This window comes from Botryllus schlosseri, chromosome 7, assembly GCF_051294905.1.
Source record: "Botryllus schlosseri isolate E-star chromosome 7, Bs_hap1, whole genome shotgun sequence".
In the NCBI taxonomy this organism is placed as follows: domain Eukaryota; kingdom Metazoa; phylum Chordata; class Ascidiacea; order Stolidobranchia; family Styelidae; genus Botryllus; species Botryllus schlosseri.
In genome coordinates, this window is record NC_137242.1 from 22197154 (window position 1) to 22204777 (window position 7624).

Below are 7624 nucleotides of genomic sequence, written 5' to 3' on the forward strand. Positions count from 1 at the left end.
TTGGCTTGCTGTAGCTTGGATTATTGTACTGAGCAAGAAAAGTTGTCACATCTGAGTTTTTTAGTGTATATGTGTCATAGGTCCAGACATGGGGTAATCGCGATTAGTAATCGTAATCGATTACGACGATTACAGCATTCTGAAGTAATCGTAATCGGAATCGATTACATTCGGAAAAAATCCGAAGTAATCGTAATCGACTACTTCCCATATCTAATCGATTTCTTTGTGAAAGAACGATTACTTTTTACTTGTACAAGGACTATGACATTAACTGAATATTCGTGAACAAGAATGAGACCACGTTAGCGATAGCACAAACGTCTGATTTTCAAACGCCACTACTCATTTTACGTAAGAAGTATTAGCTCCGCTCGTCATTGCGTAAGAAGTAGGCTATCTACACATAGTAAACAGACATGCGATGGAGACATTGTAGTATGATTGTAAGAACACCCCCGTGGTGTATATCAGGTTATCAATACACTACAGAAGCCCCCACCTCGCAGCAGGATATTGATCACCACTCTGCCTAAAGTTTCAAATAGTAACTTATGTATTGATGTTTGGTTGAGCTTAGTTAAACGCAGTTTCATCGTTTCTGCTTGGCGAGCAGTAGGCCTACGTACGCACGTACCGCTGACAAAAATTCGGAATTTTGTACTCGTCAAATAAAACATTGCAATTTCCAAAACGAAGCATTACAAATAAACAGCTGCTGATATATATCATAACCGAGCCGTGCTTAGCCGTTTCTCGTAACAGCAGCTCGCAGTATCTGTATTAAGTTGAATGCAGAATTTTTGTGTTCACTATATCTTATTCTCATATAACTACTTGAAACGGGCGTCAATTGTTATTCGCAGTTCGTTACTCAGCATTTGGACCTGCCGCCAGGGCTTCGGAGCAGCCATAAATTTGCATTGCTCCAGCTCCGGCGCTCTCTTCTATCATACATTAGCTCCGGCTCCAGCTCCGGAGCCGCATCATTACCACTGCTCCGGCTCCAGCTCCGGCTCTGAAAACTATCGAAGGTGTCTGTCTGTATCAGGTGTGAGCAACCCGCGGCCTGCGGGCCATATGGGGCCCGCGAGAAGGCTTTAAGTAGCCCGCGAGCTATGTTCCCATTATATTATCGAAATTCTATTATATTATCGAAATTGAATTGCTCAGATTTTGAACTCGCTGGGCCAACCAAAAATATGATTAGTCTGGCCGCGACACTTGGGATGTTGATGACTGGACTAAAATATCAGTTAAGTCCGACGCATTGGCAGATCCAGGGTCCAGTCACATTTTTAGTAAATCGTCGTACATTACAAAAAACTAAAAAAGTAGTTAATTTTTTTTCACGCTTCGCGTGTTTAATTGTCATACGATTTCTTTCTCTGTAGCCTATCCCCACCTGAAAATGAAAAAATGCCTGATTAACCGATTGAGTATAACTATATTCGCAATTACGAAAGAAAGTATTTTCGCGTTTGCGCTCGCAGAAATGTCGTCAACGACTAAATGTAGGCACAAAATGCAGATGCCGAATAGTCCTGTCCTTGCAGACTGAGCCCAGCGGGCGGTTTACAGTCGACACGCACTATACTCAGGTAATAATATTATTAACTTGGAAAATTTTACGCGCGTGGCGCGGCTAGTATGCAGCGCACTCGTTCGTTAATTTCATGTGGCCCTTTAGCCGAAAAGGCTGGTCAATGGTCACCCCTGATCTATATAGATTACTAATTTACCAGTAAGTTAGTTATCTATAGTAATCTAGAGTCTGTCAGCCGTCAGTAACATCGGATGCAGTAACGAAGACATTTGTGCCGCCGACTGCCAGCTTGTGACGACACAATGAATACTTGTCAATTGTCGATAACATCATAGTTGCACTAGAACACACTTTACTCCGTGCCTATAGGCTACAGCATTAAAATTCTGATGCGGCGTTTTAACACTGGCACTGTACTCGTTAACATTTGGCCATACTGCTCAATTCAATCTTTAAATGTGCGATTATTATTCAACTGTAACTGTAGTTAGAGCAAAATGGGCGGATATAACGACGTGATCAATAGAAATTCGATTTGTACCAAATGACCAATGGTTTGACGTTCGATGTTGGTGCACTCGTTACCAGTCCATCCCGTGTCGATCAAGTCTATCGGAATAATCGAATAATCGAATTAAACACTGTGCCATGCACATTGCGCCATGCCCATAACGAATTAAACTATGCGGTCCGTGGACATATTAGCATGCGACACAATAGCAAGCGACATTTGAGCATAGCGACTTTTGGTCATGGCGACTCGTGGGCATGTAGACATATCAGCACAGGGACATATTAACATGAAGACATATTAGCATGGGGACACATAAGTATAGGGACACACGAGCATGGATACACGTGAGCATAGGGACACATCAACATGGTGACAATTTAATAAGTGCCACTTGAGCATGGTGACACATGAGCATGCGATACATGAGCCTTGACGACACATGAGCATGGGTACACAAGAGCATGGGCACACATGCGCATATGGACACATGGGCATGGGGACATAAGAGCAAAGGTGCACATGAGCATGGGGTCATGTACGCATGCGACACTTGAGCATGCGACACGTCTACATGCAGACACTTGAGCATGCGACACGTGGATATGCAGACACTTGAGCATGCGACACTTGGGCATGCGACATTTGGGCATGCGACACTTGAGCATGCGACACTTGAGCATGTGACACTTGAGCATGCGACACTTGAGCATGCGACACTTGAGCATGAGACACTTGAGCATGCGACACTTGAGCATGGGACATTTGAGCATGTGGGCATGCTACACTTGAGCATGCGACACTTGGGCATGCGACACTTGGGCATGCGACACTTGAGCATGCGACACTTGAGCATGCGACACTTGCGTGTCTTAAGCTACTTTTGAGCATGCGACACTTGGGCATATGAGCATGTGACCGTATAGATTTGTCTGAAAAGCTCCAAATATCACGGTAAAGCGATAAAGGTTGTCATTGCTCCACATATATTGGAATCGTTTACACGTATCAGACGAACTAAAAGAATATATCTTTTTGTGAGACGAAAGCGATTGCAAATTCGCATTTCGACACGGTACTTGTTATATTATTTTAGTTTTACGTGCCGTTGGTGGGTAGGGGGGACATTAGGGTTGGAGGTGGGTTAGGGTTATGATTAGGGTTAGTTTAGGGTTAGGATTAGGGTTAGCTTAGAGTTAGGATTAGGGTTAGGTTAGGTTAGGGTTATGATTAGGGTCCATGTTGGGGTTAAGGTTTCCCAAGATTAGGGTTGGGGGGATGGATATTAGGGTTGGTTAGGGTTAGAGTCAAGGTATCCCAACATTAGGGTTGGGGGTGATGAGTATTAGGGTTGGGAGGGGGATATTAGGGTTGGTTAGGGTTAGGGTTAAGGTATCCCAAGATTAGGGTTGGGGGTGATGAGTAATGAGCATTAGGGTTGGGGGGGGGGGGGGGTATTAGGGTTGGTTAGGGTTAGGGTTAAGGTGTTAAGGTATCCCAAGATTAGGGTTGGGGTGATGGGTATCAAAGTTGGGAGGGGGGTATTAAGGTCAAATCCATGATTTTGACGCTAGTTAACTACACACTAAGAAATGACAAATTCTCAAGTGTCGCATGCTCAAGTGTCGCATGCCCAAGTGTCGCATGCTCAAGTGTCGCATGCTCTAGTGCAGGGGTTCTCAACCCGCGGCCCGCATGCGGCCCGCAGACGTATATTTTGCGGCCCGCGACATCTTTCATTATAAACGCAATTACTAATGACACGGTGTTGTTACAAATTAATTTAGATACTTGGCTCTTTTATCGCACCGTCTCTGTTTCGTTTGATTACTCAATCTTGAAGACAGTGGTTCTCAAACTGGGGGCGCGCGCCCCCTTTGGTGCGTGAAGCATCTGAAGGGGGCGCGAAGCTGCAGTCAACTGAAAAAAATTTCGCGCTGCGCGCAATTTATCACCAATTCATAGTTATTTCTCTGTGTAGAGTCCGAATTTCTTATTTGAGAGTTCTCTAATCAACGGCTATAACCATCCATGCTAGCATTCTGGTTGCATTTTGTTATATGACGATAAGGGGGCACGAAATGTTTCCCTATCAAAAGGGGGGCGTGACTAAAAAAAGTTTTGAGAACCACTGTTTCAATGTGTTCTCGTTTCTTGATATATGCTCGACTTCAGATTGTTATTGTTTTGAATCAAAATTCGGCTGGACTCCGGTTCAAGAGAATCCAGCTACTTAGCAGGCCTACACTTTTAAAGAGTGTTTGACTCACTGCGAACGGTTGTTGAGATTGCCGACGACGTTAAAGACGCATCGTTTAAAATTGCTTCGAATATCGCTAAATCCAAGAAATCTGATATAGAAGGTGTGATTTCAATAAAATCGTAACATACTTTGCGAATATTTGCTGTTTCCGGAACTTAGCAGCAAGGACAACATCACCTGACAAATTTCGAAGATACAATCGTTTGATTCAATCCTGACCAGACGAGTAACATCTATATCAGTCAATCTTTTATCGCCTGTTCTGAAACACGTTGCCGCGTAGACTACTTTTACACAGCCTTGGATGAATCCACCGACATTGTATAACTAATTATCTGGTTGAATTTTATCAGAGTGGACATATACGCAGAGAAATGCTGGCTGGGAAAACGTGGGGAGGGGACCAGCGAAAAATATCAACTTGACAAAGCTGACTTCTGTAGCTATTGGTACAGGGCCCCAGGCATGAACGGAAAGGTTGAATGGTTTACTCAGAAATGCCCCCCAACACCAGACTTCTTCTCATATCACTCGCAGAGCTCAATGTGATAATGGTCTCTGTAAGGCAAATGTTATATTAATGTTATACTTGCTCGCCCACGCTTTGGAACAGAGAGTTCGGCTCTCCGGTGGAAGGATTTAAGTAACATATACCGACTTGACAACGAATGTAATGCACGCTCCAAGGGATTTACATGCGCCGCTAGAAGATACATATTCTCACAAGCAGCAGCTGCAAACTTACGAACGCTGTTCATTATTACTTTATAATGCATAGAAATGTACTAAATGCCGGTATACGACTGGTAAATAGGCTACAGTAGCCTAAATTTAATAGTAGCCCATGAATACAAGGTAACATTGTTCTGCGGCCCGCAGCGTCTTTTTCTGTTAAAATGCGGCCCGTTATACAAGGGAAGTTGAGAACCCCTGCTCAAGTGTCGCATGCTCAAGTGTCGCATGCTCAAGTGTCGCATGCGCAAGTGTCCCCATGCTCATTTGTCACCATGCTAACATGTCACCATGCTCATATATCACCATGCACAAGTGTCAACATGCTGAAGTGTCCCAATGGTTATGTGCCCCCATGCTCACTTGGTACCATGCCCATGTGTAACCATGTTGATTAGTCCCCATGCTAATGTGTAACCATGCTCAAGTGTCGCATGCTAATATGTTTCCATGCCCATGTGTCCCCTTGCTCATGTTTCACCATGCTGATATGTCCCCATGCGCATGTGTCCCCATGCTCATGTGTCCCTATGCTCATGTGTTACCATGCTAATGTGTCCTCATGCTATAGCGTCGCATGCTAAACTGTCGTTTTTCATTGTGTCGCATGCTCATATGTCGGGCAACCAAACTATGCAGTATGCACATTGCACATTTACAAGTTTACGAAACAGATGATTACAAATTGGAAATCGCGTATCAAATCAGTATAGTTTGTCTCCAACATAGAATACCATGGGTTTTGGGCTACTCTTCTGTCATCCCCTATTTACGCTCGAAAATCCTTACTGGAGTGAATGACAATGATGCGCAGTAATGAATTTCAATTAGCATGCATAATTGCATACTCGCAATAACACTATCCAATTTCGCGGCCCGACTAAAGAACTATCACGAAAAAACGAGTATTTGCTCATACGATTCATAGCAACGATGAGATCGAATTTCTCGGCTCGTGCTCGTCATATCGACATGTGCAACAAAATCACGTTTTATCCTCTCTCCCATTTCGCGTAATACATAGTGGTCATTATTTTCGAACCGTATACAATTGGCCAACAAGGTTGTGCTGATGATGAAATTGCGGGTATGCCGAATACCCACATTCCCACAATATTCACAGGCATATTTCGCATACCGAGGTTCGGCACTCATGTATGAAAATTGAACATTGAACAATGAACATACGACTGCTCTGATGTTAAACCCCAGGAACATGGTTAGTCGGAAAAGGTAACGCCAAAGAGGAAAAGATTCCTAATTTCGCGATGGCCTGCAGTTGAATTATGTGAACTCAGCAGATATGGTTGTTGCATATATAATAGCATCTTATGAAATACGTCGGAGCCGGAGCTACCCCTCAAATAACTGGCTCCAGCTCCGGCTCCAGCTGAATTTTATGTAGAGCTCCGGCTCCAGCTCCGGTAAAAATGCACGGCTCCGGGGCTCCGGCTCCAAAGCCCTGCCTGCCGCCATAACCATCCGCTTATATAGCCTGACATGTTAGCGTGGGATATAGCTAGAATCAGAACCAACAGCAATTCGTCCCCCAGTCCAACCGTTGGTCAACTTTCAAAACTGAATTTCGTCAATAATATTGGTCATTGCATTAGATTACTATTCATTTTTAACCTCTCTCAGCCCCGAGTGTCAGATTTATTTGTAGAGCTGGGGCACGTAATTCATAATTATAGCATCTGGTATGTTGTTATAATTACTCTATTGTAGGTTGTTAATTCGTGACCTCCAGTCTGTTGATTAATCAAAAGATATTGTACTCGCCCAAACGTAGCAGACTAAAAGAATATCTTTCGTGAGACGCACACGCAAATTGTCATGGCTTTATTCCTATGTGGATGCGCAGGGCGGCATTTGCATTGCGGGCTCAGATTGGAAGGACAGGACTATTATTAGTCACGCCCACCCAGCGCGGCTATTGACAATGGACGAATACCCTAAGTTTCGGCCAAGGTATTTCTTTGGCATCACATCCCATTGAGTTGCGTGTTGGCTGAAACTGCATATGTCTTTTGGTGTGTTGTGGGATCGTGGCGCGGTGATGACCGGCTCCAAAATGCCTGTTCCCATAAAATAGCATATGCATGTTTTTTCTCTAGGGGGAGAGGTAATGCATTTCAAACCCAGCTATCTACTGGCGCAGGGGTCACCAACCGTTTTGAAACAAAAAACTACATCTTGTGTAGTGTGTACTGATTATTGCGACGACCGACGGATTACCTCTTGGCTGTTACTCCCGCCGTTGATCCGTGCTCAGTTGGATTTATTCACTTATAGTAAGACAATCAGAGCACTGGGCCGGGTTTCCGTCCCTTACCAAGAATAAAAAACGCTCACTCGCCGGGACTCACACCAGCTCCTCTTCGAGGAGTTTGAGTCCCCTTCGAGCACGCTCCCCACCCTATTAAGGAATTTGGGGTGCGCCAGGTAAAGACCTGGCCATAATGCAAATCGCTGGACGCGATAAATTATCCCAATAAAGTTGGGCAATTGGTATATTATGACATAATAAGCAAATGACGCATGATGTATGAAGAGACTTGATATTTCATTA

At 44.1% G+C, this 7624-nt stretch overlaps 1 long non-coding RNA gene across 1 annotated transcript; it reads left to right on the top strand.

Annotated features, from left to right (window-relative positions):
* The first annotated feature begins 6514 nt into the window (after positions 1–6514).
* Positions 6515–7024, top strand: LOC145443273 (uncharacterized). Its single transcript, XR_013916366.1, has 2 exons — positions 6515–6904; positions 6967–7024. It is a non-coding gene; the product is annotated as an uncharacterized LOC145443273 (long non-coding RNA).
* Positions 7025–7624: the final 600 nt, after the last annotated feature.